The sequence below is a fragment of the Acinonyx jubatus genome, chromosome C1 (genome assembly GCF_027475565.1).
Source record: "Acinonyx jubatus isolate Ajub_Pintada_27869175 chromosome C1, VMU_Ajub_asm_v1.0, whole genome shotgun sequence".
NCBI classification, from domain to species: Eukaryota; Metazoa; Chordata; class Mammalia; order Carnivora; family Felidae; genus Acinonyx; species Acinonyx jubatus.
The window spans coordinates 19,608,977-19,627,391 of NC_069381.1; the positions used below are offsets into that span (position 1 = coordinate 19,608,977).

General features: G+C 48.5%; 1 non-coding gene across 1 annotated transcript; it reads left to right on the plus strand.

The window, feature by feature from the left end:
* Positions 1-325: 325 nt before the first annotated feature.
* On the plus strand, positions 326-427 carry LOC113599655 (U6 spliceosomal RNA). Its single transcript, XR_003420572.1, has one exon. It is a non-coding gene; the product is annotated as a U6 spliceosomal RNA (small nuclear RNA).
* The last annotated feature ends 17,988 nt before the right edge of the window (positions 428-18,415 follow it).

Below are 18,415 nucleotides of genomic sequence, written 5' to 3' on the forward strand. Positions count from 1 at the left end.
TGTTTTAAACTTACTTGGAGCCCCTGGGGGGCTCAATAGGTTAAGTGTCCACCTTCAGCTCAGGTCACGATCTCACAGTTCGTGAGTTCGAGCCCCGTGTCAGGCTCGGAGCCTGGCACCTGCTTCGAATTCTATGTCTCCCTCTGTCTCTGTCCTTCCCCCGCGCGTTCTCTCTCTCTTTCTCTCTCTCTCTCAAAAATAAATAAACATTAAAAAAAATTAAACTTGCTATAGTTCCTCTCTGTGTGGCTTGCCACTAACTGGACACGCATTTACATTAACCTCCCTGTTTTAGTTTCCCATTTCTTAAGAGTTTCTTGCACTTGCTTCAGTGGCAGCATATACTAGAATTGGAACGCTACCGAGGGGACTAGCACGGCGCCTGCCCAAGGATGACACGCAAATTCGTAAAGCTTCCATACTTCGGGCACCTCTCCAGCGTCCTGCCACCCTTTGTGGGTTAACTCGGGGGCCATGATGAGAGTCAAAGTACAACGTGTGGCCCTGAATAATGAAAATGTGATATCTCACTGTGAGAATATTCCTGTAAAGCCTTTTGTGACATGTGAGCAAAGCTGAGTTACACCTGGAAATTCTATACGCAAATACGTCCTTTCTACAGATCTCAGAAATGAGAAAATGTCAACTCGCATTTCCTTACAGAATTAAAAAAAGAATTTCAGTTTAATTATGTAAACTATTGACATAGTCCCAAGTCTAATCTACAAAACAAGATCGATTCAAAGTCTAATTTCTATTCCTCTGTCCTCCACTTTACGCCCTCCCTTCCCATTTAGTGGCCTGCTATGTTCGATTTAATCATTCCCATCTTTTTAAAAATTTAAACAAATAAGTATGGCATAGTTCCCCTTTTTTCTATAAAGACAGCATACAATACATTTCTCCACCCTCCTTATTCACTCAACAGTGTGTGCTGGAGAGACGTGGACATTCCTCAGTTCTTACACAGCAACGCAAAATGGTAACTATGTTTGGCCTCTACCCATCATACTGTTTCGTGTTATATTTACATGTATTCCGTGTCTTTTATATATAGTCCTTACGTTGTCTATTATTTTTTCTCTTTTTGTTTTTCTTTTAGCTGTTTGATTTGGGTGTTTTCATCCAGTGGTTAACTTTATATTATTACTGCCTTTATGGAATAACAGCCACTGCTTCCAGCCTCACTGACCCTACCTCTTCACCTTTTCCCCACCAGCCACCTCTTCTCTCACCTCTCCTCTTTCTGACTCAGCTCAGATTTCATTGCCTGGCTCGAAGCCACGCTCTGCTCCCTCCTCTTCTTCACACTCACGGCACCTCACCGGCACCCGCACCCACACAGCTCAACACTGCAGAGCACCCACCGCCAGGCTAACCCGACTCACACCATGGGTAGGACCGCACTTCAAGTGGGCCCTTGGCGCCGCCAAGCTCTCCTGTTACGTGTCCCTGAAACACTCCCCTTTCTCCGCCCGGATAACCTACTTCCCACCTTCATCTTCTCTCCCGTCTCCAACACCCTCTTCGATGATTTCCCTTCAAACTTCAGTTCTAGACAACACAGTCAGAACGGAGTGACTTTGTCTTCCTCTTCCTCTACTACCTACAGTGTAGTGTGGCCACAACCCACATCCCCTCCCACTCTGGGGGGACCCTCTCTCTTCTCTAAGCCCAAGCCTTCAACCTGTGATCTGGACCCATCCCTCTCAGTTCTGAGACTAAACCCATGTGCAGTTGTCCCCTGTCTCTCTTGCCTTATCCATTTCTTCTCTGCTGGGTCATTCCTACCTGCAAACACCTTAAAAGCATCTTCCTTTGGCTCTCTTGAGCCACCACCCCATTTCTTTTCTCCCCTTTACAGCAAAGCTCCCCAAAGAAGCATATTGTCCATCACCATTTCCAACCCTCCATTCTCTCTTCCACTCACCCAGATAAGGAGGCTTTTGCCCCCACCATCGATTAAACAGGCCACCAATGGTGTGTATCTTGCCAAAGTTTCTGCCTTTCTGTTTTCTTCTTTTTTTGAGAGGGCAAGGGAGAGGAGCAGAGGCAGAGAGGGAGGGAGAGAGAGAGAGAATCTTAAGCAGCCTTCATGCTCAGTGTAGAGACTGACATGGGACTCGATCCCATGACCCTGGGATCATGACCTGAGCCAAAATCAAGAGTCTGATACTCAACCGACTAAGCCACCCAGGTGCCCTACTCCTGTCTCTTTTCACCCAACCTCTTTTCTTAGGTGTCCAAAACCAGTATTCTGACTTTAGATACCATGCATGTGGCAGTAACTCAAATTCTGATCTCCAGATAGAACCTTACCCCTCAGATCCAGAGTTAGACCACTTAATAGACTTCACCAATTTAACATGGGCAAAAAATTAATTTTCCTAGCAAAGTAACTTCCCCTCAAGCTTTCCCCATCTAAGTAAACACCATCATCCACCAAACCTTTAATTTCTCCCTCTCCCTCACACTCCATTATCAATCCATCAATGTATCCTCTTGGCTCAGTTTTTAAAATCTGCTCTGGACCCAACAAGTTGCCACCTACCTGCAATGAATGACAAATCCTATGGGTTCCCGTAGATTCCTCAACTGCGTCTTTAGTGCTCTCATTTGGGCCCCACCTGCATTAAGTCACACCTCCATTTTCACACTTGGTTGAAAAACCATTTCCTAGGGACATGAGATGTGGCTTCCTCAGAGGCAGCCAAGTGGCTAATTCAGTCCAGAACTGTGGAGACGTTAGCTCCCCAGAGATAAACGTTGAAAAATAGGAAATGGTGGATGGAAAGGGAGGGAACTAGGCTAACTGCCTCTTCCTTTTCTCCAAAAGTTCTCCTTTCACTTTTCCAGAAAAATCTTTGTACCAATTAATCCACTTGCTGAGTGACCTACCATGTCTCTTTGCAGCTTGTTGAGAAGCAGTAGCCAGGACATAATGCACCACATCTCATTGCTTTGCCTCTTCCCTTCCTCGCCTTCGGCGCCCTGGGCTTGCACCTTCCAAATAAAGTACCAGCATGTTAACCCCTTCTTCAGCCTCTTCTCTCTTGAGGGCCGAAGTTAGCACCAGGGTAAGATGCAAGGCACCAATAATTCTGGGACCAGCGCCTCAGCATCCCTGTGAACTTGTTAGCGGGCAGTTCTTGAGCCCTGCCCCAGACTCACGGAGTGAGGATCTCTGGAGAAGGGGCCCAGGACTCTGGCTTTAAAAGCTGTTCAGATGATTCTTGCACCCACCAAAGTTGGAGAAAGATTGAGGAAGGAAAGGAGTTTCCAGAGGAGAAGGCCTGTTGCCGCCTCCACCCCCCACCCTTCCTGCTTGGGGTTGCAGCAGCCACTTTGGGATCATTAGGTTAATACACTGAGGATGGCAGAGCAGAAAGAGCCTGAGATAGCTGCCCAGCCGAGTCTAGAACTACCAAATCCAGACACTTAAGTGAGAGAATGAAACGCCTTTATTGGTTTTGTCAGGTAATCTGTTACTTGCAGCTAAAAACAGCCCCCCATGACTCAATAGATGGTGTGGTTTTATCCTCACATTAACTTAGGAGTGGGAATTAATTTCTCCATTCTACAAGTGAAGACACAGGGCCTTGGAGACCCAGTGTGGCCCAGCCAGGAGTCCAGTCCAGGCCCGTCTGGCTCTAGGGCCCACTCTGTGAACCATGACTCTGTTCTGCAAATATTCAGATAGTATTTGCTGTGTGAATTAATGAATTGGGCTTGAAAACGTGAATGGAAACCATCAGAGTCCGCACAGGGCCCTGGACTGAAAGGTTGAAGCATTACTGACTGACCACGGCAGAAACACTCCCTTCATTTTCCCACACAAAATGCCGAGGGTCGGGGACCCTGTTCTCAGTGATTCAAGAGCTTTGTCATTCCTCAGGGCTTCAGGTACAACTGAACAGAAGGGGGCTGGCCTTACACTGCCCTCTAAGAAGCTGGGTCATGAGAGAGGAGGACTTCCAAAACCAGAAAGAACCCCCAGGTGTCACTTGCCACATCCACAACACAGACAGGAAATACCAGCAGGTCTGCCTCGTTAACGGGCCCTCACTATAAGCCTGGCGCCCCTCTAAGTAATTTATTTGACTTATCACGTTTCCTTCTCACAAGCTAGTGTCGTCGTGGCTCCCATTTTACAGATGGGATATTGAAGCACCGGAGTGTTAAGTAACTTGCCCCAAATCACATAGTTGCCAAGCGATTACACCTGATCTGAACTTGGATGGGCTGAGCCTGAAGGAAGGATGCACTAGAAACCTCCACACCATTCTGAGGCCCCGTGGCGTGCCCTGGACCACGCCAATGGCAGAATGGAGACTAGAAGCCACCCCTGCCTCCACACTGGTCTGATCCCCACGATATGCCCCAGCCCTTAAAGCTGCCAACTGCCACCCCTCTACCCACCCTGTTCTACCACTCAACTTCTGGAAGTTGCCACTGCCCCAAGACAGGGACTCAGATGACTGTCTCTTTCTGCTCCAACCACACAGAACACTGGCCCTTGGGATCCCATCCCCGATTTCCCTACGTTTAACAGGAAAAATCTTCATCCCCTCTCACCTCCTTCATGAGGGCTACAGGGTTCAGCTGAGCAAAGACTGGTTCTTAGAATATCCTTATTCTTACCCAAGTTTCTTTGTGCTAATTGTATGGCATACATTATCTCATTTTGAACCCTCACGACATTTCACACAAAAGAACACTGAAGCCCATAATGGCTAAGTAACTTGATCACAGTAAGTTGGCCAAACTCCTGACCTCTATGCCACGAGAAGTCAGGGTTCTCAGTACCACAGGGGGGCGCCCATGTTCCCAGCATAGCCCCCAAATTGAACTGAGACCCATCCAAGGCCCACAGCAGGCCTCATGCCAAAGCAAAGGCCCCATTTTCCACCAGGGCACTTCAGGCACAAGGCTAAGACCCCTCACAGCCCCGGGCCCTAAAACAACCTTTTTGGCTACTCTGATCTCCGGTTACTCTGGGGCTGGGGCAAAATGGTGAGACCTGATAGGGCCTGCACTGCAGAGGGCCAGCCCAGAAGCCAGACATTTCCCCAGAGTTTCAGCAGCGACTGGGAGAGTGGTCACTGCTAGGCAGTGAGTTCATGACTTCTGCTTCTTATTCCTACTTACCTGCCTGCACATTCTCAATTTTCCACACTAGCCAGGTACTCCTTGGGTGGGCTGGGAGGAAGGTGCGGGGGCGGTGTTTTCCTTTCCTTCTAAACCTAAAGGTCTTGCCCGCTTGCTATGAAAACATGTTTTGAAACAACTCAATACAGACATATAGAGGGCAAATGTGAAAATCTTCTTCACCTCTCCAAACCCACTCTCCTCCCAAAGGCACCCACAGTCATGTTGATGTGGACCCTTCCAGGATTTTTCCTGGGCATTTACAAACACAGAGGAGTCCAGATGTCTTCTGAGGCCTCTTTGCCTCTGAGATATAGCGGACAAACTGAGCTGGGCTCCCACCTCCACCTCTATGAATCATGGGAGGTTGAAAGTCACCTCTCTGAGTCCCAAGAATGGCATTGGGGAAAAAGAAGGGGACCCTTATGTGTCCGGTCTCCTCAGTCCCTGGCCTTTGCTTCTGCCCTTCTTTTCCCTGACCCAGATGAAAAGCTCAGCTTCTTTCTGGATTCTACCCTAAAACTCATGCACACAGACATTGGTCAGTCAAAAAGACTTCACAGAGGGCTCGGGGGTCCCCAAAGTGTTCACACTGTACCCAAGGTAGCAAACAATTTTAAGCATCATCTCTGTGATGGGTTCATATCCTTTCAGCCATCCTCCTTCCTGGGGAGGAGTGCTCCCTGGCCCTTTGCCCCATGCATTCCACCACCTTGGCCCTTACCCGTTCTTCCCTGACTGGGGAAATTAAAATCCTCCTCCCTTCCCAACCCAAGCAATTCAGTCCATCAGACTCCTCTTGGAGCTAACACAAAGGCCTCCCATTGTTCTAGGCCCACTCTCCTGAGCAGGCATCTGTGGCACATTTCATTTTTTTCCTGCTGCTCTCATGGATTGGGGTTGGAGCTCTCATAAGGGGAGGAGACTTCTGTTAACATCTGGGTTACATATTTAACATATATAAATAGTTTGGGGGCGGAGGGTTTCTATGTTTGCACAAGTGAAATCATGTTGTACACAGTGCTCAGGGACTTTCTTGTTTCACTCAACCCAAAGTACAGATATCTTCCAGATCACTAATAAGAATAGCTGAACTTCATTGGGAACTTGTGCCCCCGGGCACTTCATATCTGTGCTGTCCCAATCTGGTAGCCACTAACCACATGAGGTTCCTGAGCCCTTGAAATGTGGCTGGTACCACGGAGGACCAAAATTTTAAGTTTACTTAATTATCTTATTTATTTATTTATTTATTTGATGTTTATTTTTGAGAGAGAGAGAGAGAGAGAGCACAAGTGGGGGAGGGGCACAGAGAAAAGGGACAAAGGATCCAAAGTGGGCTCTGTGCTGACAGCAGAGAGCCCGATTGGGGGCTCGAACTCAGGAACTGTGAGATCATGACCTGAGCTGAAGTCAGACACTTAACCAACTGAGCTACCCAGGTGCCCCAAATTTTATTTAATTATTTTAAATTTAAAAACAAAAATATTTGTCTGTTAAATACAGCTTTACTTTTTGGTAGGACATGGCTTTACGATATTATTGTTATGTAGCTGAAATGTGCTACAGTAAATACACACCGGATTTTAAAGACTTCGTAGGAGTGGGAGAGAGCCAAAGCATAAGAGACTCTTAAAAACTGAGAACAAACTGAGGGTTGATGGGGGGGGGGGGGTGGGGTGGGTGATGGGTATTGAAGAGGGCATCTTTTGGGATGAGCACTGGGTGTTGTATGGAAACCAATTTGACAATAAATTTCATATATTAAAAAAAATAAATTAAAAAGAAAAAAAGACTTCGTAGGAAAAAAAAAGAACAAAATATCTCAGAGGTGCCTGGCTAGCTCAGTGGGTAGAGCATGTGACTCTTGATCTCAGAGTCGTGAAATTAAGCCAACGTTGGGCATAGAGACTGCTTTAAAAAAATCTCAGTAATAATTTTTATATTGATTTCATGTTGCAACGATATTTTGGATACATTATGTTAAAATATATATTATTGGGGCACCTGGGTGGCTCAGTCGGTTAAGCGTCCGACTTTGGCTCAGGTCATGATCTCGCGGTCTGAGTTCAAGCCCTGCGTCGGGCTCTGTGAGGACAGCTTGGAGCCTGGAGCCTGCTTCGGATTCTGTGCCCCCCCTGCTCTCTCTGCCCCTCCCCCACTCACACTCCTGTCTCTCAAAAATAAATAAACATTAAAATATTTTTAATAAATAAAATATATATTATTAAAATTAATTTCACCTTTTTCTTTTGACTTTTTTTTAACATGGCTACTAGAAATCTCAAAATTATAAGTGGCTTGCACTATATTTCTATCAGACACTAGTGCTATTTTATATGCATGATCTCACTATTCCATAGATTTGTTCAACAAATACTTGTTGAATAGCATATATGTGTCAGGCACTGGGCTAGGCACTGGTGATACAGCAATGAACAAAACAGACCCAAATCCCACTCTTATCAAACTTCCATGCTGGCTTGCTAATTTCTTATAACTTTACCAGGCCCATACTATTATTATCCCATTTTATAAATGAGGAAACTGGGGGAGAGAAAAGTTAAATAACTTCCCCAAAGTCTCAGAGCAAATAAGAGGTCAAGAATTCAAGCATTCAAGCATTCAAGCATTCAAGCATTCTGAGTGCATCCACAGGTGCAACCATCCTGTACAACCATGGATACCCGGTATTGTATGGTATTAATGTATTGTAAGTTATTCAACCTGGCCTTTACCACTGCGGGCTATGTAGGAACCAAAAGAGACAAGCTTTAGGTCTGAGGTCATAAGCAGGATCAGAGATGTGCAGGGCCTGCAACTGGGCGAGGGGCAGAGAGAGAGTGGGAGACACAGAATCCGAAGCAGGCTCCAGGCTCCGAGCTGTCAAGTTCAGAAGCTGGGGGAAGGGTTGTCTGGAAAGAGACCACAAACAGGGTTTGGGGGTGCGGGGTGGTCTGGCAGGCTGAGGACCCACACAAGGTAGGACAAAAGGACTGGAGAGGAGGCTGCACGTAAGGGGCAGCACAGGACAGGGCCAGGTATCAAGAAGCCGATCCTCAGAGGCCACCATTTCCAAGCCAGGCCCTGTGCTAACAAACCTTTTATACGCATCTGATCAGTCAGCTGGGTCACTCAACACACATGTACTGAGCACCTACTGGCACCAACCTCAAGACAACAATCTTGCAAGAGCCCTAATAAGATGTTTTATTTCACCCATTTTACAGCTGAATGACATGGGGCTCAGGGAGATGAAGTGATCTAGCCTAGTCACCCGGTAAATTTGTGACAGAGCTGAATTTAAACCCGCGGTCCACTCTTCTTATCAGCTTGGGCCTGCCTTCTGTGCCCTGACTGCCCATGTCTGGACATCCCCAGGGGCCACTGGGATGGGGCTGGGGGTAGGTCTGTCAGTAGCTCTGGACCAGCACTGGAGATGTGGTAGGGGTTGAACCTCACTCCTGAAGATAAGGAGTTTTATGCATACCTTAGATCTGGAAAAAGAGCATTCTGGGTCTCCTAATGAAGAAAGCATTTCCATCCTGCCCGCAGAGGGGTCAACAACATGCTGGGGACGCAGCTGGTGCAGCAGGAAAATGCCAGGCTTGGGGTTTGGGCAGGCCCAGTTTCTAATCCCGGCTCTGTCCCTGACTGTATGACCTCTCTGAGGCTTGGCTTCCTCATTAGTAAAATGGAGATACGAAAGTATTCTTCCTCCTGCTCCAGGCTAGAGCAGAGAGGAAACCCCCACTCCCTGGTGATCACCACCAACCAGAGTATGAGAAACAGCAGACCCCCACTGGGCAGAGGGAGTTCAGGAAAGGAGATGATAACACTTACCTATACCCAAATAAGGTAAGTACTATTATCATCCCATTTTGCAGAAGGCAAAATTGAGGTATAGGAGGCAGCAGATCTGACTGGAACCCAAGCACTCTGGCCCTTAGGTCTATGCTTCTAACCACTGTACCACACTGTCCCTCAAGCTCTTACTTCTTCTGTGTAGTACAATATGACCCCTCCCCCGCGCCCCCCCCCCCCCACACACACACACAGGGCACCCAGAGCTTTGGCTATGAGAAGCACCCTTAATCCCCAAGGCTTCCTGCCTGCCTGGCCTCTAGGGTGCAGTGAGGAGAGCAGGCTTCAGAATCGGCAGACCCAGATTTAACTCCCTGATCAGTGCTACTGATTGTGGGCAGTCACTTCTCCTCTGTGAGCTCAGTTATACCTTGTTTGTTTTTTTGTTTGTTTGTTTTAAAATTACTTTGTTTTATTTTTATATTTGAGAGACAGAGAGAGAGCGAGCAGTGGAGGGGCAGAGAGACAGAGACAGAATCGGAAGCAGGCTCCAGGCTCTGAGTTGTCAGCACAGAGCCTGACACGGGGCTCGAACTCATGAGCAGTGAGATCATGACCCGAGCCGAAGTCAGATGCTTAACCTACTGAGCCACCCAGGCACCCCTGTTTGTTTGTTTTAAATGCTTATTTATTTATTTTTGAGAGAGAGAACATAACTGGGCAGAGAGAGAAGGAGACACAGAATCGGAAGCAGGCTCCAGGCTCTGAGCTGTCAGCACAGAGCCTGACGCGGGGCTCAAACTCACAAACTGAGATCGTGACCTGAGCAGAAGTCGGACTATTAACCGACTGAACCACCTGGACGCCCCTGTTTATTTATTTTTAAGTGAATCTGTACACCCAATGTGGGGCTCAAACTCACAACCCCAAGATCAAGAATTGCACGTTCTACCAACTGAGCCAGCCCAATGCCCCAGTTCACCTATCCTTAAAATTTGGGGTATATGACCAAATACTAGGGGATAAGAGAGAGGTCTGGAAAAGTGCCCAGCACAAAAAATTCCTAGAGGACTTTCAGGGGAGCTGAAGTGAGGGGAAGAAACTCCTGAGTGAAGATGAGGGCAGGCCACCCGGGGAGAGGCTGGGAGTAAGGTGGGGAATGGGACCATCACGGCCTGGTGTCCTCGGTGGCCTGGAGTGAGCCTGAGGTGCGTGCCACACCCTGCCTCTCACTCTGGCCCCTCACAGGTCCTTGAGCATCCCCCAACACCCTGGACTGATCAGTGTATCTGAAACCCATGTCCCTTGCCTCTGCCTGTGGCCCCACTAGTCAACCACTCATCAGACTCAGAACCTTGGAGGCCTTCAAATCACTCCTCCCCATCCAGGCCGTGTCCCCCACAGCTTTCAAAATCCATTTCCCGGGCATCCTCCTCCAGGAAGCCCTCCCTGATGCCCTCACCAGGTGTGACCTGCCCATAGCTCAGCGCACAGCTTGTTTCACTCCAGAGCCAAACAGATATTCACACGCCCCCAAGACTGCAGAGCTCGGGGGCAGGCCCAGGGCCCAGCGCCAAGCAAAGGCTCAGGGACGGCTTCATTCAACGGAAGCCCTACCAGGCCCTGAGACCTATCACTTCCTCTCTCAGGACTTCTGTCCCTCGCCTGTGCACAGGCTGTATCCTCTCCCTCCCAGGTCACATACCTTGTCCATGGTCTCCCCTTCAACCTCTCTGTCCCACCATCTCGGCAAGATGACACCTGTTTTCATCTGGTTCTTTCAATAATTATTCGTACAGCAGGTGACTATAGTTAACGATAATGTACTGTACATTTGAAAGTTGCCAAGAGAGTACATGGTAAAAGTTGTCATCACAAAAAAATAAAGCAAAACTGTAACTGTTGTGGTGATGGGTGTTAATTAGACTTATTGTGATCATTTTTTTTTATGTTTACTTATTTTGAGAGAGAGAGAGAGAGTCAAAGTACGAATGGGGGAAGGGCAGAGAGGGAGGGAGACACAGAATCGGAAGCAGGCTTCTGGCTCTGAACTGTCAGCACACAGCCCAGTGCGGGGCTCAAACTCACGAACTGTGAGATCACGACCTGAGCCGAAGTCAGACACTTAACCGAGCCACCCAGGTGCCCCGATCATTTTGTAATATATATAAGTATGGAATCATTATGTTGTACACTTTAAAACCAATCCGACGTTCTAATCGATTGTATCTCAATAAGACACCAGAGCAATTTTTTTAAAAATTTGCCGAGCCCACTTCTGCATGCCAGGCCCAGTCCTAGTGCTAGGGACACAATGACAAGCGAAAGAGGCAGATTCCCTCCCTTGCAAACTCACCCTCTATGGGGGAATCTGACATTAAATGGGATCCCACCAATGGCCACAATTGCAGACTGAGGTAAGAGTCTGCAGAAAAAGAATATGGTTGAAGGATCAGACTGGGGCCAATGGGGATGGGGAGAAGGGGGAGGGGGGAGGGGCAGGTGAGGAGTGGCCAGAAGAGGTGAGGCTGGGGAGAGGATGTGTCAGGCAGCAGCAGGAGTGATCAGAGTAGAAAGGGTGTAAAGGAAAACAGGCCGGAAGGGGAAGGTGCATGGTGACACTGGTCCTGTGTGCAGGTAGAGACCCACTCTCACCTGGTCATTCCCCTGCTCCCACATCTGTGGCTCCCTTTGGCCACACACTGCACAGCCCATAGTTGGCCTCCAAGGTCTACACTAGCAGGAGAAACCTGCTAGTCCTCATCTCCTCCCTTCCTCACCTCCCCCTCACCCCACTGTGTCCATTTACAAATATTTTATAAAGTGTCTCTGGTAGCTAGGGACATTGGTAAGCTCTGGACATGCACACAGCAGGGCACAAAACAGACGCGGTGTCTCCCCTCATGGCACCTGTCCCAAATGGCTCCTTCCAGCCCTATAGCCATCACCATTGCAAACCACCCTGCATTCACCTTGATCTTCACGGTGGCTTCCTCACCTGCGCCGACTGCACACGTGTTCCTGGATGGCCTCTTCTCTTCACAGGAACGAGGGAAGTAGTTTGAAGAAACAAATCTGTGTTTCTCAAGTCTGAGTCCTCCTGCCTGCTGTGTTCATCTTGGCCTCAGGTTTGTTTCCCTCGGTAGCTTTCACAGTCTGTAATTATTAACCTGCTTACGGGTTTAGGAAAAATGGAAGCTCTGAAAATTATGGCAGATTGAACATGTGGACCTAATGTCATCATGCCCTCCCAAAACCCTGCCAAAACTACAGTAAAGAGATTTTGTTTAAGGCACAAACTCACTAAGACGAGGAGAATGAGGGAAGAGACCAGAGCATAGCATCGGGAAGTTGGAAAACAGATGGTTGGGGAATAACTACACAGCAAATGCAAGGAAATCTTAGCCTACGCTGGATGTGGGGAAGAAGGATCACAGACACCCCCCCCCCACACACACACACAGGTACCTGTTTAAATATAGCAGGGTATGAAATGAAAAGAGTTTGGAAACCGTTTTAAGATCAGAATTGTCAAAACCACAGTGAGGTACCACCTCACACGTGTCAGAATGGCTAAAATCAACAACACAGAAAACAACAGATGTTGGTGAGGATGTGGAGAAAGGAGAACCCTCTTACACTGTTGGTGGGAATGCAAACTGGTACAGATACTCTGAGAAACAGTATGGCGTTTCCTCAAAAAGTTAAAGATAGAACTACCTTATGACCCAGCAATTGTACTACTAGGTATTTACAAAAGGATACAAAAATGCTGATTTGAAGGGGCAAATGCACCCCAATGTTTATAGCAGCATTATCTACCATAGTCAAATTATGTTAAAAGCCCAAATGTCCAACAACTGGTAAATGGACAAAGAAGATGTGGTATATATATATATATATACAATGGAATGTTACTCACCCATCAAAGAGTGAAATCCTGCCATTTGCAATGACGTGGATGGAGCTAGAGTATATTATGCTAAGCGAAATAAGTTTGTCAGAGAAAGACAAATATATGACTTCACTTATATGTAGAATTTAAGAAACAAAACAGAGGAACATGGGGAAGGGGGAGAAAAGAGGGGAGGAAAGCAAACCATAAGTGACTCATAAAACTACAGAAGACAAACTAAGGGCTACCGGAAGGGAGGTGGGTGGAGGGTGGGCTAAATGGGTGATGGGCATTAAGGAGGGCACTTGTGATAAGCACTAGGTGTTATATGCAAGTGATGCAAGTGTTATATGCAAGGTGTTATATGCACTGAATTCTACACCGGAAACCACTCCTACCATATATATTAATAAACTAGAATTTAAATTAAAAGTTGGAAAAAAAAAAGATCAGAATTGTCAGGTTCCTTCCCGAATCCTGGCAGAAGACTGGAGGTTTACTCTGGAAAGGATGAAAAAGGTTCACCGGAATGGGGAAACTGCAGGTGCAGGGGAGGGCGGGAGCGTCCTCCCCAAGTCAGGCGGTGACATGAATGAATATGCTGTGAATGCTGGACACCCCCCAACCCTGTTTCCCAGCTGGCCCCCCCAGAAAGCTGGCAGCCAAGACTTTGCTCTCCAGGCAGGGGATCAGAAAAAGTTTTCTCAAAGGTAATCTGACCAGGCCAAAAAGACCTACTGTTAATATCTTCAGAGAGAGAAGAGAATATCGTGCATCCATGAAGCAAGAGCAGGATGTTATTTAAAAAGAACAGGGGCGCCTGGGTGGCTCAGTTGGTTAAGTGTCTCACTTCAGCTCAGGTCATGATCTCACAGCTTGTGAGTTCAAGCCCCACATCGGGCTCTGTGCTGACAGCTGGGAGCTAGGAGCTAGGAGCTTGGAGCGTGGAGCCTGTTTGGGATTCTGTGTCTCCCTCTCTCTCTCTGCCCCTCCCCTGCTTGTGCTCTGTGTGTGTGTCTCTCTCTCTCAAAAAATGAATAAACATAAAAAGAAAAAAGAAAAGAAAGATATCTCCAAAGTGCTCAGTGCATGGATGAAAACAGACCAGTATCAAGATACTGTTGTGACCTGTCAGAACCCTGGAGAAACAAAGAAGATCCTACACCTTCCAAAGTGGAAAAGACATTCCATACAAAGCACCAGGAATCAGGATGCCTTTGAACTTCTCAGTAACAACACTTAAAGAAAATAATCTCCAACTAGAATTTTTTATAATAGTGATAGCAAAACTCCTATAGTACTTATTATGGTCAGGTCCTGTTCTAAAGGTGTTTCTTTTGTTGTTGTTGTTGTTGTTGTTTTTTTTAAGTTTATTTATTTTAAGAGAGCAAGCGAGAAAGCACGAGTTGGGGAGGGACAGAGAGAGAATCCCAAGCAGGCTCTGTGCTGTCAGTGCAGAGGCCAACATGAGGCTCAAGCCCACGAACCGTGAGATTACAACCTGAGCCAAAATCAAAAGTCAGACACTTAACCGACTGAGCCACCCAGGTGCCCCTAAGAGTTGTTGTTGTTTTTTTTAAAATATATTCTGTACCCAGCCATATTATTAAGGGTGAAAGTAAAATGAAGTTATTTGCAAATATACAAGGTCCCGAGAAGTGACATTTCTTTCTTTCCTAAGAAACTACTGGAATGGGTGTTCCAGCAAGAAGATGGAGTAAATCTAGAAAGAAGTGATTGCAGGAGAACCCAACATAGGTGTGAGGTGAGCCCAGTCCCTGGGATGATTGTGAAGATCCCAGGATCAGAGGAGAACTTCCTGAGAAGCTCCTATACCCTAAGCTCCAGGTTCCTGCACTTCCCTGGGGCCCTGTGAGGGCTGGGGGTTGTAGAGTGTTCTGGGTGGTCAGAAGCCAAGCTGTAATCAGAAAGCATTTCTGCTAGATTGTCTGATGAGATCGCAGAAGAAAAGGTCCCGAGTGTCTAAGGGATTCAAAGCTCCAGGGATTTATTGGTTTATCTTATCAATCTAAATAAATTATACCTAATTTTGTATTCTTGTTTTTGAAGAGTCCCCAGCTTGCAGAAGCTTTAAAACTTGAAACCTTACAAATTCCAGATCTTGCCCTGCCCAGAGTGCTAACTGTTCGCCAGGTGTAAAGAGAAAACACTCCAGATTGGAACAGAAATTTCCAGGAAGACTTCAAGAGAAGTTTCCTCAAGGAGATGGATTTAATAGAATACATGAAGTGGTAGATAGAGATAGAGATGTGTCCCCAGAGGCCACTTCAAGGAAGGGCTTGCTGCCCAGCAGCAGGAGGTCTGGACAGCAGACTACTCCCAACTGTCAACTCCTTCAGGGTCAGCCCCAGATGCAGAGCAGCCTTGCCCAAGACAGCATTCTTCCCTGGGGCAGCCCCCACGATGTGACTGAGCCACGCAGGGTCTAAGGGCCTGACCATTTCAGCCGGGCTTGGGACACTCTGATGGGCAACACTTGCTCCAAAGCTCCTTGCCAGTTTGGGGGAGGCTTTACCAGGCCTCACCAAAGTCCCACATATCCCTCTGCCCAATCCTGCTTCCTCCCACTTCCTTTCCCAGCTGTTGATCCCAAATAAACATCTCTATCTCCCCGTCCGCCCCCAGAGATATCAACCTGAGGCACCTGATGTGTGTGAACATTTTGGGAAGAGATTTAGATAAGGTGGAGAGTGGGATACATAAAAACTTAAGCAAGTGACAAAACAGGACAATTATTAACTGGGGAGAAAAACAAGTTGTACAAAAAGGGAAAGTAATCATAGCTTACATACACTAACGTACACAGGGATTACTGAACCAACCAAAATGTTGGCCGTTTGGGGAGGTGGGATTATGTGTATGGTGAGGCACGTGATGGCGAAAGAGTTAAAACTTTATCTTCCTTGGTAGAAAATCAAGAGATAGTGCTTTAAAACTGAAACACCAAAAAAAAGCAAAACAAGCATGCTACTTAAGAGATAATGGAGATAAATGTAAAATACAGTCAGCTGAAAGAATTGAAAATAGGTGCTTCAGGGAAAGTAGAAATGGGGGAAGAGTGTGATGGGCTGCCTTCTGTTTTCATAGAAAACCTTATTAATACTTGTTAACCTCTTTAAACCATGTGTATGTCTAATTTTTGCTTAAAAAAGAATATGGGGGGGGGGCGGGCCCCTGGGTGGCTCAGTTACTTAAGCCTCTGACTTGACCTCGGCTCAGGTTGTGATCTCACAATCCATGAGTTCGAGTCCCATGTTGGGCTCTGTGCTGACAGCTCAGAGCCTGGAGCTTGCTTTGGATTCTGTGTCTCCCTCTCTGTCCCTCCCCCACTTGCGCTGTCTCTCTCTCTCTCTCAGAAATAAATAAACATTAAAAAATTGTTTTTAAAAAGCCAAGACTCAGAAATTTAAACGTTAGCTAGCTGTGTGACTTTGGACAAATTACTTGACCTCTCTGAACCCCAAACTCCTCATCTGTTAAATAGGAACGTCTGTTAAATAGCTTAGCCTTAGAGGGCTGTGGTGAGATTTTAATGTCCTCATGCATATACAAGTACCCAGTAAGTGCATAGCACACAGCAAAGCCCTCCTTAAATGTTACCTGTTCATTTTCGTGAGAATGGAGAGCCACGAATTTGAGAGGGCTTTCTCTAATTATTTTTTTAATGTTTATTTATTTTGTGAAGGACAGAGAGAGCACACAAGAGCAGGGGAGGAGCAGAGAGAGTAAGAGAGCGAATCCCAAGCAGGCTTCTACCGGCAGCACAGAGAGCCCCACGCTGGGCTGTTTCACAAACCCTGAGCTCATGACCTGACCCAAGATGAAGGGTCGGAGGCTTAACCGAATGAGCCACGGAGGCGCCCCTCTACTTATTTTAATTATATATTTTTGTGTGTCTTTCACATAGCAGGCGCTTAGGAAAAGCTGGTTGGTTGTTGGTGGCATTGCTGCCTTTGGGAGGGATCCTGCTCTTCCTCACAAATACTCGGTGAGCAGGATGGGGGCGGGCTCGGGATATCCACACCCAAGTCCCACAAGGTCCTGATCCGGATTCACAGTGGCCGAAAGAAGGACAAGGCAACCTCAACCCCATTCCCAGAAACCGGTTCGAGACGGGCGGGGTGTCGAAAGCCGGTCTCCCCCGACGGCGGCCTGCTCCTTGGTCAGCAGGATCTGTTTTCTCAACCTGGAGTCCTCTCCGCGTGCTAGGCGGGCGCTGCTCCCTGCGGCCACACGGTGGCAGCGCAGAGCCGAGCTCCCCCATACCTGGGAGGCGCTGGAGAGGCAGCGCCCCATCAGTTGGGCCTCCTGGGCCCGATTCCCCAATCCCGCCAGGGCAGGTCACCGCATTCACGATGAGAGAGCCGCTGGGCCTGAGCTCACGTCTATACCTCCCTTAGGGCTCTGGGTTCCATATCCTTGATCGGACATTCCCAGCTCACGTGACTCGCCCTCCACCCTGACCCGCGTTCCGGGGTCCGCCCCGCCTCGCTGCCAACTCGCTCAGCGCACCTGGCGGGGACCAAGCCAATCCATGCTCAGACCCGGGCCCGGTGCCTGCCGGGCCCAACTGAGCCGGCCGGAGGAAAGGAGGTGGGCGTGGGCTCGAGCTCTGCGGCCCTCACCGCCCTGACCTCGGTCAACTCCACCCTCTGCTTCCGCCTCGGGCATGCATATTCTCCGAGCTTCTCAGAACGCCCTCCTTCTCAACCAGCCGAACGTGGGCTCTGAGGACTGACAGACACAAGGACTGACTTCCAAAGGGGTCGCCTTGCAGGCCAGAGAACCTGACGGAGCACGCGCGGGCACGTGGAGGGGCGGGGCCTTGGTAGGGGGCGGGGTCTTGGGGCGGGATCCGCGGGCTTAGGTTCCAGCGGACCTCGGAGTCCGCGAGGCGCGCGCGGGGTGCCGGGAGCGGGAACTATGCGGAAATGAGGCGCGGGGTTGTGGGGGGAGGTGCAGGACTGGGGGCCGGGGCAGAGGTCAGCCCCGGGCGGGGCGGGCACCCGTGGTGTTTTGAGGGAGCGCGCGGTCGAGTAGAACTGGGAGGTGAATGGGCTGGCGGTGGGGTTGGACTGGTTTGGAGCCAAAATGCAAGAAGGGCCAGAAGGGGGAGTGGAGGAGGCAGGAACCCCACCCACTTTCCGGGCCGGGTTCTTGGAAACAGCCAGGATATCCTGGGACTCAATCTGGGGGCTAGATCTGGAGGCGAGGGTTTAATAGAGCCCGCTGATAAGGGTCCCCCGGTGTGTCATCGCACTCATTTCCCCTGCATTCCAGGAACTGCTCAGGCATGTCCCCCAAGTGTTTGAGGACTTAACGGCTCCCTCCCTTCACACGCTGAGGGGCGGGCCCTACCCTGAGAACCCAGCGACGCCCAGCTGTACCTTCAGAGCCCTCCCCCTTCTTCAAGTTCAACAAGATTCAGGGAGGACGGAAGTCTCCGGGGCCACAAGCCCCAGGGCCTTCTCTTCTCCCAGACTTCTTCACGGCTCCCGCAAATCTTACCCCCCATAGCGGAGGTATTGAGCGGTCCCCATCGGGAGG